We start from the raw sequence: 14,953 nt of genomic DNA on the forward strand, positions 1-14,953 counted from the left end.
CATCCCATAAGTGCTTGATCAGATAACATACCTAGCAGCATCTTTTTTTAATGGATGTGCATGACACTAGAGCAAAAATAGTATTTAATGCTTGATCGACCATGCAAAGGATACGATGGGCACAATACCTTTCCTACACCGCAACCTAGGTGGTATTGAAATGTTCTCAAAGAGGCACACCCATCTGATAAGTACCAAGTGGTAAGATAACACACCTAAGGGCGTGTTTTTTTGCGGATGTGCATATCACTAGGAAAAAACGGTGTATAATGCATGATCGACCATGCAAATCATATTCGATGGTGAAAATACTTTGCGCGCACCTCAACGTAGTTGAAACAGACTTGCGTGCAAAGTGGAGCCCCCATCCGATAAGTACTTGTTTGATTAACACACCTAGGACCGTGTTTTTTCATGGTTGTGCATGATACTAATGCAAAAACGTTGTTTTATGCTTGATCGACAATGCAAAGCATATCCGATGGGCACAATACTTTGCACACACCTTCAACTAGGTGGACAACACACCACTTAAGATAGAAAGAATTTATCGCACGGATGTGTGTGACACTAGAGCAAAAATAGTATTTATTGCTCGATCGATCATGCAAAGGATATCCGATGGGCACAACACTTTTCGTATGCCTCAACCTAGGTGGTATTGCAATGTTCTCAAAGAGGCACACCCATCCGATAAGTACTTGGTCAGATAACACACCTAAGGGCGTGTTTTTTTACGGATGTGCATATCACTCGAGAAAAAATGCTGTATAATGCGTGATCGACCATGCAAAGCATATTTGATGTTGAAAATACTTTGCACGCACCTCAATGTAGTTGAAACGGACTTGCGTGCAAAGTCTATCCCCCATCCGATAAGTACTTGTTTGAATAAGACACCTGCGGCTGTGTTTTTAAATGGTTGTGCGTGACACTAAGGCAAAAACGGTGTTTTATGCTTGATCGACAATGCAAAGCATATCCAATGGGCACAATACCTTGCACACACCTTCAACTAGGTGGAATTGACTTACATGCAAAGTGGCATTCTTATCGCATAAGTATTTGATCGGATAACACAACTAGTAGTGTGTTTTTTTACGGATGTGCATGACACTAAGGCAAAAAAGGTATTTAATGCTCGATCGACCATGCAAAGCATATCTAATGGGCACAATACTTTTTCTATGCCTTAACCTAGGTGGTATTGAAATGTTCTTAAAGAGGCATACCCATCCGATAAGTATTTGGTCAGATAACATACCTAAGGGCATGTTTTTTTGCGGATGTGCATATCACTACAGGACAAGTAGATATAGAGGTCGATTGTTTTGTTGTGATTCGGCCATCGGATGATGAATATGAAAATGTGAAGTTTTGGGTTGCAAAAGTAGTTGATGTGCAAAGACATGACCAAGGGAGAGCTATAACATTTACAACGGTATGGTATGAGCCAAAGGGCAGGAAGGAGAATATGGATAACAACACATTGTATACTAATTGTATAATGAAGGAGTGGGTCCCAAATGATGAAGCGGTCTCTCAAGTTTCGACGGAGACAATCATAGTGTCTTGGCATTCAAGGGCAAAGAAATCAAAGAAGCGCATGGGATATGAGGTAGAAGGAAAAATAAAAATACTACAGCAAACTATTTTGCATATACACGAATTTTTAAGGATGCTCGCCATGGAGGAAGTAGAAGGAGACAGCGCAAATGAAGAATGTCCATGATTAAAGCTTTGTATTGAAGTCCATTGAAGGATTTTATTTGGGTACTAGGCAAGAAGCCAATCCAAGACAATTATAATCAGAGTCATCATTTGCTATGTCAAATGAGAGTCAAAATATGCACTGGATGTCACCCAAGGGTCAAGGCTTGCCAAGACAATAGGGAGTTAATGCAGATGGCACCTGGCAAGGGACTGTCACATTGAGCAATAAGACAATGGGGAGTCAATGCACCCAAGGGGCAAGGCTTGGCAAGACAACTTGTGGGAGTTAATGCAGATGGCACCTGTATTTTGCACTGGATGTCACCCAAGGGTCAAGGCTTGGCAAGACAATAGGGAGTTAATGCAGATGGCACTTGGCAAGGGACTATCGCATTGAGCAATAAGACAATGGGGAGTCAATGCACCCAAGGGGCAAGGCTTGGCAAGACAAGTGGGAGTCAAATTATGCAGATGGCACCTGGCAAGGGACTCTCATGACATTGAGCAATAAGACAATGGGGAGTCAAATTATGCAGATGGCACGAATTGAGGCTCTTTAAGAGCAACAATTTAAATTGTAAACATATGTTCAATCTATATCATTTTGGATATAAAGACTCTAGCTAAGAGCAACGTCTCTCAATGTAATCATATAATAGTAGCTATAATTGCTATTATACCTCTTTGGTTCAATACAAAACTTGGGTCTTATGGCATCATGTCATTTATCTATTTATTAAAAGTTTTAAAAATTTTGTGCATATTGCGAGTGACAATGTTATTTTCATGAAATATTTAATTCTCCTTTCGTGGATTTATAAATTTATCACATCAAGGAAAAACGTCAAGGAAAAATATTAAAAATAATTAAATTAACAAATAACTTAAATATAGCTAGGGTTTCTAATATAGGATTATTTCAAATTCTTGCATGTTGGTGCAAAAGTGAACTTTTGAATATGATAGTGCCACAAAGGGAACTTTTGATTTGGGAAGAATATTTTCAGAAAGTAAAATTTTGATTTGGGAAGGATATTTTCACAAAGTAAAGTTTTCATTTGGGAAGAGGGCTAGTACTAAGGCATCCAAAAAATGGTGAAAGGAGAGCTTGACACATCATCTTTTCCTATGAGGACGCTATTTACATTTTAACATTTTAAAGGCACCCGCCTCTAACTCTTTACTAGCCCCTTTAGCCTGATTCATCTCTCTATGATTGAATTGAATCCTACTCAGCTTGGAGAGGAGCATGAGCATTGGCATCTCTCTAACTCCACTACAACTAGTCGTTGTGTGCTCAGCATCCTCGAACACTCTTAACTGAGGTGAGTGTGATAAAAAATGCACTTTGCGAGCTTACGTTAATTGACCCTCTTGGCCCCAAAAGATAGACAAATTAATTAATTAATTGGCAAAACGTTAACTGGGGTCCCATGATAAAATTGAGGACTGATGATGTGTCCCAATGAACATCACAAACTACAATAGATTAACTATTTTCTTACATCCTAGAGAGTGGCCTCAAAACCTTGGGAATTCGAAAGGAGGATACAAAAGGATGATGCATGTCTTTCTCCTCACTATCTATACATGTCAAATAATGACATGTGTCCTCTCCTAATTTAGTCATCGTAGTTCTTTTTGACTATTCTCACATGATGGGATGGAAATTATGACATGTGTCCTCTCCTACCTGACCCATTCCAATTCAGTTTGACTATTATCACATGATGGGAAATAGAATAGAAATATATTTGAATATTTGAAGACATGGAGGCTTGGTTGAATTTTAGACTAGCATTGATGGGGCCTATAGGGATGTTGGAGGATGTTTCATCCAATTGCATAGAAGACCAAAGTCTATAACAAGTCACAATGATTGAGCATTATAGTGCTATGCTAGTACATTCTCAATCAGAGTTTCTGGGTTAACATTGGAAATGTTAGTATTAATACACTTGCAGAGAATTCGAGAAGCATGGGGTAGTGTGTGCCAGTAGCACTGTAACAAGGCTATTGGGCTTTAAAGCAGGAAGCCCTTTGAGAGGAACTCCCCATGCTGCTCTTGCAATTGGCAGAGCTGTTGATTCTGACAATTCAATTGTGAGGGTAACACATCCCAATGCTTTATAGTTGAACTCGTGCACATTGCACCAGATTTGCAAGACGAGCGAGGACTTATACATCTGGTTCATTGGCTAGAAAAACGAAGAGAGGAAGGCAATGGGCTGACAATATGAAACTCATGAACAATGGAGGATGCAGCCTTAGTCTGGCATGATGATCCGATTTAACCATTAAGGAGTTGAATGCAAGGCTCGAGGAGAGGAGTGGGGTGGCATAGGAAAATGCTAGGTTGGACCATGAGGAGTTGGGCGTGGCTGCAACACCGTGAATAGAGATGCTAGGCCCACTAGGAGCCGTGGGGAAGTGCTCTATTTAGAGGATAAAGCTTGGGACTCGGGAGGCCGTCTACTCGAGACAAATAGCAAGGAGTTGATGCTCATGCCAACTGCCCAACTGCAAGGGTGCCCTCGAGCTTTGGATATCGCATATCTCATTCATCTTAATTCTCCACATAATTTGCATATCTTATATCTCATTCATCTCCTCGCCAGCCAGATTAACTCCATCTTGCTCCACCTGCTTGTCACATTCCATTGCTTTCCCAACCTTCCAATCCCCCTCAAATCAGGCACCATCTTCCTGTTTTTGCAGAACGAGTCCCGCCAAATATATATCGTTTGCATGCGTAGAATGGAGCTCGATTGTTCAGCAGAAGCGTGGGTCGACTCGATTGTCAATGATCTTGTTGAAGCAATGCCCAATATGCCCGTCCAGGACGTGCTTGGCATCCTCACTGAGTTGCTCTCGCCTTGGAACCTTCAGATAGAACGTATTATCGACTCCCGTATGCGTTCACTGCAGTCATCGGAGCTCCTTCATGCCCTTCAGAATCAATGCAGTACCAACTCGATCCCTATGAGAGGGCTGAAAAGATGCCACATGGGTCGCAGCACCCTGCATTTCGATGCAAACCTACAAGAGTCCGCCGACACGATCGATAACCAACATTATGGTGCGGTGAAGGTCGCGGACATGAGGATGAAGGCGAGCGATGGGGGCGAGGAACTTATAACTCGCTGTTATCAGGAAGCCAAGAAGTCGAGAAGCATGACGAGAACTTCGGTCGGGAGCGCAAGGCAAAGGAAAGCTGGAGCGAGCAGGGAAATCAAGGATATGAATCGAGGAAGGGAGACTGAGAGGGAAGTGGGAGGACTGACGTTGTCACTGGATTTGGAAGGGAAGCAAGGCGATGGGAGGAGAACCGACATTAATCCGCAGATGTGCAAGCTACCTCTGTGTGATCAGAATCAAGAAACAAATCATGCTCAATACAGCTCCGGAACGACCGATAGCTCGGCTTCTTTGCAGCGACCGCAGCAACAGGACATGATGTTTCCTCAACCGAACATCCAAAGAAAAACGGACGGACTGATCGCGGCAGGAGAGACCATGAATAGCTTCCCCTCGCTCATGAGAATGAATTCATCCGACGACGAAGGTCTTCAGCTCCTCTCGCTCCTCCTCAAATGCGCAGAGGCCGTTTCTGCAGATAATCTTGAAGAGGCTAACACTATCGTTGCTGAGCTCCATGAGATCTCCTCTCCCTTCGGCAGTCCTGTCCAGCGAGTCGCAGCTTACTTCGCAGAAGGCATGGCTGCCCGCATCGTCAACTCTTTCCTCGGCATCTGCTCCCCTTTGCCCGCCACCCAGCTCTTCTGCAACCCAAGCATCTCCTCAGCTTTTCAAATCTTCAATGGGATCTGCCCTTTCGTAAAATTCTCCCATTTCACAGCCAACCAGGCAATTCTGGAAGCATTCGAGGGGCAAGAGACGGTTCATATCATCGATTGCGATATCATGCAAGGACTGCAATGGCCTGCGCTGTTCCATATACTTGCAGCACGCCCGGAAGGCCCTCCTCACGTGAGGATCACGGGGATTGGGAGGTCCATTGAGGCTTTGGAAGCAACCGGTACGAGGCTGTCCGATTTTGCACGCACTCTCTGCCTCCCTTTCGAGTTCCACGGAGTGGCCGATCGAGTGGGAAACTTGGATCCAGTGGCGCTCAAAGTTCGGCGAGGCGGTGCCCTCGCGGTGCATTGGCTGCAGCATTCTCTCTACGACGTCACAGGCTCGGACAACCGGACGCTGCGGCTGTTGCAAGAGCTAAACCCCAACGTGGTGACGATAGTGGAGCAGGATCTGAGCCACGCGGGTTCTTTCCTCAACAGGTTCGTGGAGTCGCTTCTCTACTATTCAGCTATGTTTGATTCGCTGGGAGCAGGCTTTGTCGAGAGCAGCACTGAGAGGCACACGGTGGAGCAACAGCTGCTGTCGACCGAGATCAAGAACATACTTGCGGTGGGAGGTCCGGCTAGGACAGGGGAGGTGAAGTTCGAGAACTGGAGGGAGACGATGAGCAGCGCCGGGTTCAGGCAAGTATCGCTCGCTGGGAATGCTGCAACGCAGGCTGCACTGCTGCTCAACATGTTCCCCGTGAGTGAGGGCTACTCGCTCATGGAGCAGGCAGGGATTCTGGAGCTAGGATGGAAGGACCTGGGTCTCTACACAGCGTCTGCTTGGTCGTCGCCAATACACTTGGCTGATCACGATGGGTCATAAGCTGAAACAAATCGTTCGATCAGGATACATATTGCTGGCGCCTGGTGCATGGTGCGTGATTGGTAAGGTTGGAAAACTTCGAAATACGATTCAAATTTCATGGTAAGGTTGGCGAGCTTCGCCGGATGAAGATTGATTGCGTTGATGATCGGTTGAACTAAGCGGAAAGCTTTTAGCGAGCAGCGAACTTGAGATGAGAATGGCAAATGCTAGTGATCGTCGTGAGCAGATTGAGCTGATCAGCAGAGCTTCTCGTTCATCTCCAGCCCAAATTATTCAATCAATCCTGCAAGAAACTTTCTGATCATTCATCCCTCAACCATAAATATAGAGGCCTCACCCAAGCATAGCTCCTCTTCTTCATCCCCATCTTACTCTCTGTGATCTGTGATCTTTAGCTCTCAATCGTTTCCACCTTCCTTTCTAATATCAACTCGCGACTCGCAGGCAACCTTGCAAATTAGAGCATGTAATAGAGTTACCATGTTACCTTTTCGTGACAATATATAACTTGAGAAATTATTCATAGAGTTATCGTATATTTTTCAAAGTAACCTATTTGCTGATCGCCACCAATCTCAAAGCAGTCAAGCACTCTGTGCTTAATGTAGCATATCCCAACTGGAAATCTCAAGATACAAGCTCAAATGGACGTTAAAATTACCGTTTCCTTGCATTATCGTCTCACTTTTCCGTGACAATCTATTTATAGGTAGAGCAGCTTAGCATAGAGTCAGTCTCAAAGTAATTTTCAAATTCTCATAGGTCCAGCAGCTTAGCATAATTTTCAAGCGCCTAGACTACTTGACGGTCGCCAATCAGCAACTTAGCGTAAGAACTATGGGGCAGTTTTTTTCTCGAAAAGCTGCGATTATATTAAAATGGAAGAAAAGAAAAAGATTACATAGCTGCCCGGAAGCAGAGTCAACAACCCCAACATGCTGGGGGGATTACCAAGGGGAAGTCCTATTCAAAAGGGAGGTACAACTATCTCTCATCTAAAGAGGATTTTGCTAGGACAGTCTACAGCAAGCTTAAGATCTGATTTTTGAGTAGTGACAGGGCTACGAGGATTTCTTCTTGTTTGACCCGGTTCTCCTCCATATGAGCCAACTTGGGATCTTGTTCTTTGTACGTGTGGCAGTTCATCTTTTGCTCTAGGGCCTGCATCTTCTTCCTCATGTCTTTGAAAGAGTCTTCAATCTGCTTACAAATGTCATGGATTAGAGGATGCACTATATCTTTATGAGTACCTTGAAAGAGCATTTCGTTACAGCTAATCCAAACATTCCACAAGTAGGCTGCTCTTATACTATTGCAAAGAGTTGTTGGCAATCCATAGATTTCTCCTAGAAGGAGTTCCTTAGCTGAAATAGAAGAAGGATGGGGCAGTTTTACAGAGATCCTCACGAAATTCTCTTTATCACGACAGCCCAAAAGAATTAATTACGGAAACTAAAATTAGCTCGCTAGTCGTAGAATCCTATTGTGAAGGCCTTTCTTATTTATTATCTTTTTCTTTCTTAGGCAGAGCTTTGGGGGAGGACGATTGGAAGATTCTTGGCCAACGATTATGGACATTCCATACCTAAAATTGGATCACGAGTTGTGCAATAAACGACGTTGCGATCATAGACGTTGAGATGGACGGTTACGAACGACTTGCGCGCGCTCTCTCTCTCTCCCCCTCTCCCCCTCTCTCTCTCTCTTCCTCTCCTTGCACCGTCGACTGCCTCTCCATCCGGTTCAACGCGTCTCAACCATTCTCAGGCCTACACATCGGATCTCGACGGAGTGACTTGACTTGCTAGCTTCTATCGAAAGATACAGTTACACAAAACCCTATGACTCTTACACGTAGGTGGCTGGCTTCCTACGCTGAGCTTGAACAGAACGCCCTTTGGCGGGGGAGAAGAAGCCCAAGTGATGGAGGGCAATCAATTTCGCCCCGTGCTCATCCCAATCCGAAATGCAGTGAGTCATACTCTGCAAAGCCAGCAAGCTCGATCAGAGAAGAATTGGGAGACGAAGACACTGTGAGACTTCTCAAGCAATCTCTCACCATGAGGCTTACCTCCTTCTGAGAGGAGCAATACACGACTCTTTCTCTACAGCAATGGAGCCTCTTCTACTCAAAGACAGTCCCACCCGCGGAGCAACGGATTTCCTCCAACAAACAGGGTCAAAGAATCTAGCTATCTGCACAGATGCTTGAGCTATGGAGCTCAATGATGCTTCTTGCCGATCTGAGGAACGATTTCGAAGCAGAAATGCACTTCAGCGGCTGATGCATTGGAGCTCACTTGATTAGGGAAGGCAGGATGGAGACAAAGACAGAGAGCGTGACACTGTTACTCCTGCATCTTCATCTTCGTCGTCCTCGCTGAGAATCAATATTTCTCGTTTTCTCCCTCGCGAAGAATCAATGCTTGGATCAAAGGCAGTCTGGCGATATCACGCCACATTCACGTCAAAGCTGGGAGGGGAAATCGAATATGATTGAATTCACAACATGATCGATACAGCGTTGGGAGAGGCATGACTTTGCCTGTGCCGCTCTTGCTGACACAAGGTAACAGGACTCTAAGTCTGTTGAGCAGCATTACCGTCAAAATGGGAAAAGCCCACCAAAATTGACAAATGGAGACAATTTGTAGCTTTGATAGTGTCTATTTTGTCTGTCTTGAGTGCATACATTTTCCCATCTTCAATAAAATTCTGTCTTTTCAATCAACAATTTCGATTCATGATGAAGGCTCATTGAATATAGTCCAAACTTCCAAGGATCACTATTTATTTGTATGAATGAATACATGGTAGGTTCGATGTTCCATCAAGTCTTGTATGTTTCCTAATCTATTTCTTATGATAATGCCACACGAGCTTTATAGCCCTTCTAACTTCCATAGCACTTCTAAGTTCCATAGTACTTCTAAGTTCCATAGCACTTCTAAGTTACAATCTCAATTCTTGTCAAATGTTATGATTTACATTTTAAAATGTGAACTCTTTGATACCATTTTAAGTTTCAAGTATCTTGGGTCCTACTTAATATCTATGAAATGCAGAATCGAGACCCTCGTGTTAAGTTGAGGGAAATTCCTCAACGCTCTGAATAGTTTTTGTCTCGTTGTTGAATGGAGAGGAAAAGAAGAGAGCAAGAACAAAACATCCTCAAGAGTCACATAGATCTTGTCCTGGCACCATTGTCGCTTCAAGGAGCCATTATTGTCTCTCCCCGAGGAGAGGTTGGTACTAGCACGATGCACAGAGAATCACTACAAGGCACATGCCCTTTTTCGATGAAAATACCGATGCTTTTTACATTAAATTTTTTTTTTCACAGGCGCAAACGTCGTTATTAAAGTCATTGAAAGCATCGGAAAAGAACCGTCGCTATATAGCGACGCTGTTAAACATCGCTATATAGCGATGCTATTAAATATCGCTATATAGCGACACTGGTAAATGTCACTATATAGCGACGATTAACAGAACTTAAAAAAAAGCATTAGTGGGGCTAAACAGGGCCATAGCAAGCCCTTTTTTGCCCCACTAATGCTTTTTTTTTAAAAATTACACAAAAAAGTTTTTTATTATAAAATTTTCCTTGCGAAAAGGTGATACAAAATCGCTCAAATGAAATGATCGAGCAATAAAAGCATATACATGTCGAACATATACAACATTGTTTGTTATAAAATTACCCTTTCGAAAAGGGTGATACAAAATTGCTCAAATGAGCAGATATACAAAATGACATACATGATGAAGTATATGCAAACTGCTACTACTACTACTACTACTACTACTACTCATTCGAATCGTCCTCGTCATCCTCATCCTCGCCCTTGTCTTGTTGGCCTAATCCTTGGTCCTCTTGAGCTGCGCCTTCTTCGTGATCCTCGTCACGTGCCTCTGATCCCTAACCCTGGTGATCGTTCGCCTCTGGTGATGGGACGCTCGAGCTTTGATCCTAAGAGTGAACCATATAAATTGAAAATTAGATTGGAACTTAAAGAATAAAACAATTTAAAAAGTGAGATTACAAGTAGAAATAGACTTATACCATGCGAGCAGCCACCTCAGCCCAATCGACCGTCGCTCCCATTGCCTCTTGCTCAATAAACCACGGCTTTGTTCCTATGCGAAAGGCGCATCGCATCTGTACATCTGTAGGAAGACAACCCATCGTAGCTTACTGTGGATCTAATTTACGAGAGTTAGAGTTAGATAAAGTGCATGTAATATGTAGTAAAACAAATAGAACAATACATTAAATGAGAAGAAGTAGACTTACCACAGTTGCCTTGAACGCCAACCGTCCGCCTGCACTAAAGTGCGAAGTACCTACGATGTCTAGCCGTCTCTTCGCAGCCCTCCTCTGTCCCTCGAACATTTCAAGATGGTCCCTATTCTGCCTCTTGAAGAACTTCCAATCAGCTTTGTCTTCCTAGTTGGGTTTAGCCAACCCCTTTGTGATGGAAGTACGCAAGGTTGATCTACGATGCTTCAAGACCAAACCCATGCGCTCTCGCATATAATTCTCATTAAACTCCTAATTTGGCGGGTTAGGGTATTTTTATTTTAATTCATCGATGACCGCTTACTTCTTTTGGTCATCTTGATACTGCCAATCAGTAGCAATGCCGCTCTTGAAGTGATGGCTCATCAACCGCCTCATGGTGGCCATCACTGCTTTGCCCTTTCTATCTTCTATTATCTCTCCGACAGCCGTGATTCGATAGGAGAGATCCTCTGATGAGTAAGGAGGACTGCTTGCTTCTTTTGGTCATCTTGATACCACCAATCAGTAGCAATGCTGCTCTTGAAGTGATGGCTCATCAATCGCCTCATGGTGGCCATCACTGCTTTGCCCTTTCTATCTTCTATTATCTCTCCGGCAACCGTGATTTGATAGGAGAGATTCTCTGATGAGTAAGAAGGACTGATGGTAGCAGAGTCAGAAGGAGTGGAAGCTGTGCGAGCACTTCCAGAGCGAGGAGTAGTAGTGGGAGTAGGAGAGGGCAAGGGACCTGACTGATACTGTGTCTCCAGACCAAGTGGAGACCTATAGGGATGTGAGTGTGCTGACTTGTCTACCTCTCCCGAGTCAGCACAACATAAACGACCCCTCCTACTCTTTCTTCCCTTATGAGAGGCACGCGCACGTGATGACCCCTCAGTCGAAGGGGCACGAGGGGACAGCTAGGCAGTAGGTCCAGCCATCGGTATAGGGGAGGGAATTGCTGAGGTCCTCTGAGATAGCAGAGAGAAGAATCTCGTTGCCTCCTAATCGCTCATCTACGCTATAAACTCGTCGCGACTCCCGACAAAGCCATGCGCAGCTAGCAAAGGAGTTCCCCAAGGGGTAGTCATAGTGCTACGTCCGAGAGGAGTCAGACCAGGGGTAGTCGCAGTGCTAGGTCTGACAGGAGTCAAACCAGGGGTAGTCCCCTCAGGTGTCTCCTAAGAGGAATCAAAATCCTTTGGAGCATATAGATCGTGATGTCTCCTCTTACGAGGCTGTCCGTACTCGTCGGACTTGCGACGTAATCCCATGTCTAACATAGATACAAACACGAAAACAAAAAACAAAAAACAAACATAAGCATAGGCATAGGCAAAGGAAAAGAGGAAGAAGAGGAAAGGAAAAGAGATTGGAAGAGGGGAAAGAGAGAAGAAGAGGGAAAGGAAAGAAGAGAGAAGAAGAGGGAAAGGAAAGAGAGATTGGAAAAGGGTATGCTTATGCTTATGCATGAGCATAAGAGAAGGGGGAAAGAGAGAAGAAGAGCGAATGGAAAGAGAGATTGAAAAAGGGAAAAGAGGGAAAGAAAGAGAGAATAAGAGGGAAAGTAAAGAGGGAAAAAGAGACAAATGCTCATGCTTATGCATGAGCATATGTCTCCTTCTCTTATGCTCATGCATAAGCATAAGCACGAGCATATGTCTCCTTCTCTTATGCTCATGCTTATGCTTACGCATAAGCATGAGCATAAGAGGAGACATATGCTCATGCTTATGCTTATCCTTATGCATGAGCATAAGAACATGAGCATGAAAGAGGGGAAAGAGGGTGGAAAAGAGGAGAAGAGAGAAGAAGAGGGAAAGAAAAGAGAGATTGGAAAGGGGGAAAGAGGGAAAGAAAGAGAGAAGAAGAGGGAACGGAAAGAGAGAAGGGGGAAAGAGAGAAGAAGAGGGAACGGAAAGAGAGATTGAAAAAGGGAAAAGAGGGAAAGAAAGAGAGAATAAGAGGGAAAGTAAAGAGGGAAAAAGAGACAAATGCTCATGCTATGAGCATATGTCTCCTTCTCTTATGCTCATGCATAAGCATAAGCATGAGCATATGTCTTCTCTTATGCTCATGCTTACATAAGAGGAGTCTTATCAATAAGCATAAGCATGAGCATAAGAGGAGACATATGCTTATGCTTATGCATGAGCATAAGAACATGAGCATGAAAGAGGGAAAAGAGGGTGGAAAAGAGGAGAAGAGAGAAGAAGAGGGAGAGGAAAGAGATTGGAAAGGGGGAAAGAGGGAAAGAAGAGAGAAGAAGAGGGAAAGTAAAGAGGGAAAAACAGACATATGCTCATGCTTATGCATGAGCATATGTCTACTTCTCTTATGCTCATGCATAAGCATAAGCATGAGCATATGTCTGTGAGCATGAGAACATGAGCATGAAAGAGGGAAAAGAGGGTGGAAAAGAGGAGAAGAGAGAAGAAGAGGGAAAGGAAAGAGAGATTGGAAAGGGGGAAAGAGGGAAAGAAAGAGAGAAGAAGAGGGAAAGTAAAGAGGGAAAAAGAGACATATGCTCATGCTTATGCATGAGCATATGTCTACTTCTCTTATGCTCATGCATAAGCATAAGCATGAGCTCAGGGGGGTCACTATGTATAAACCCTCTATATCACGTGCGTTCAAGGCCTATATTTAAAATCCCTTATCTGTAAATTTTTTCATTGATAAAATGTACCCCTTTTCTATACAAATCTGTAAATTTTTTCCAAAATTATTTTAAATAGTCTCTTATGTATATTTATTTATGTAAATTTTAGGAATAAAAAATATCCTTCTGTTGAACTCACGTGATAGGGTTACATGTGATGAGTGACCCCCTCGAGAGCATGAGCATATGTCTCCTTCTCTTATGCTTATGCTCATGCTTATGTTTATGCATGAGCATAAGAACATGAGCATGAAAGAGGAAAAAGAGGGTGGAAAAGAGGAGAAGAGAGAAGAAGAGGGAAAGGAAAGAGAGATTGGAAAGGGGGAAAGAGGGAAAGAAAGAGAGAAGAAGAGGGAGAGTAAAGAGGGAAAAAGAGACATATGCTCATGCTTATGCATGAGCATATGTCTACTTCTCTGATGCTCATGCATAAGCATAAGCATGAGCATATGTCTGCTTCTCTTATGCTTATGCTTATGCTTATGCATAAGCATAAGCATAAGCATAAGCATAAGAGAAGCAGACATATGCTCATGCTTATGCTTATGCATGAGCATACGAACATGAGCATGAAAGAGGGTGGAAAAGAGGAGAAGAGCGAAGAAGAGGGAAAGGAAAGAGAGATTGGAAAGGGGGAAAGAGAGAAGAAGAGGGAAAGTAGAGAGGGAAAAAGAGACTTATGCATGAGCATATGTCTACTTCTCTTATGCTCATGCATAAGCATAAGATTCCTCTTATCCATAAGCATAAGCATAAGCATAAGAGAAGGAGACATATGCTCATGCTTATGCTTATGCATGAGCATAAGAACATGAGCATGAAAGAGGGTGGAAAAGAGAGGAGAGAAGAGGGAAAGAAGAGGAAAGAGAGAAGAGAAGAGGAAAAGAAGAGGGAAGAGAGGGGAAGAGAGGGTTCCTACGCCCATCACTGCAGCTAGCGCTTAAGGCGCTAGCTGCACGCCAATGCAAATAACAAAAATAATAAATGGAAAAAAGAGAAAGCACTTACATGGAATAGTACATCCCGCTTGATGTTTTGTGGACTGGCCCTACAAAAGAGAGGAAACATACCATTTTTCAAATAAGATGTTAGAGGAAGGAGGAGATTACAAAAGCAACTTCTCAAAAAGATTGGATTGAGGAGACAAAGAGAAAGAGAAGGAAGAGAAATACAAAAAAGAGGAAGAGGTAAGTCTTAGAGCGCTTACCCGTATGACCTTTCACTCTTGATGCAGGTGTCGATTGGCTTTACTATGGAAATTGTTCTTCTCTGCAAGAAGAGGCTTTTTGTTAGACACTCTCTCCCTTGTTGGCATGACCTCACTTTGTTGTAGAGGTTGTTCAGGTGCAAGAAGCTCTCTCCTTGATGAGGCATTTGGTGAGTTGAGCGATCTTGTCTCTACAAATGCTGGACTCATGGGTGGTTCTTGCAAACGAGAAGGCATCAAGGAGCCTAAACACCCCAACCTTCGTCTTCCATCACCTCCCACCTCAGAAGGTGATGTATTTTGGGACGTTTTGGAATTTTTCTTGGAATGAAGAAGCGAGGATTGTGATGCCATTGCCTAGAAAACAAATACTGAGATTAAGAAAACTTAAAGC

The 14,953-nt window shown here is 43.5% G+C and overlaps 1 pseudogene; it reads left to right on the forward strand.

Moving 5' to 3' along the window:
- The first annotated feature begins 4,470 nt into the window (after window positions 1-4,470).
- Window positions 4,471-6,402, forward strand: LOC147887279 (scarecrow-like protein 23 pseudogene; annotated as a pseudogene).
- The last annotated feature ends 8,551 nt before the right edge of the window (window positions 6,403-14,953 follow it).

This window comes from Dipteris shenzhenensis, chromosome 23, assembly GCF_047967505.1.
Source record: "Dipteris shenzhenensis isolate YYH24624 ecotype China chromosome 23, Dip_SZ_1.0, whole genome shotgun sequence".
NCBI lineage: Eukaryota > Viridiplantae > Streptophyta > Polypodiopsida > Gleicheniales > Dipteridaceae > Dipteris > Dipteris shenzhenensis.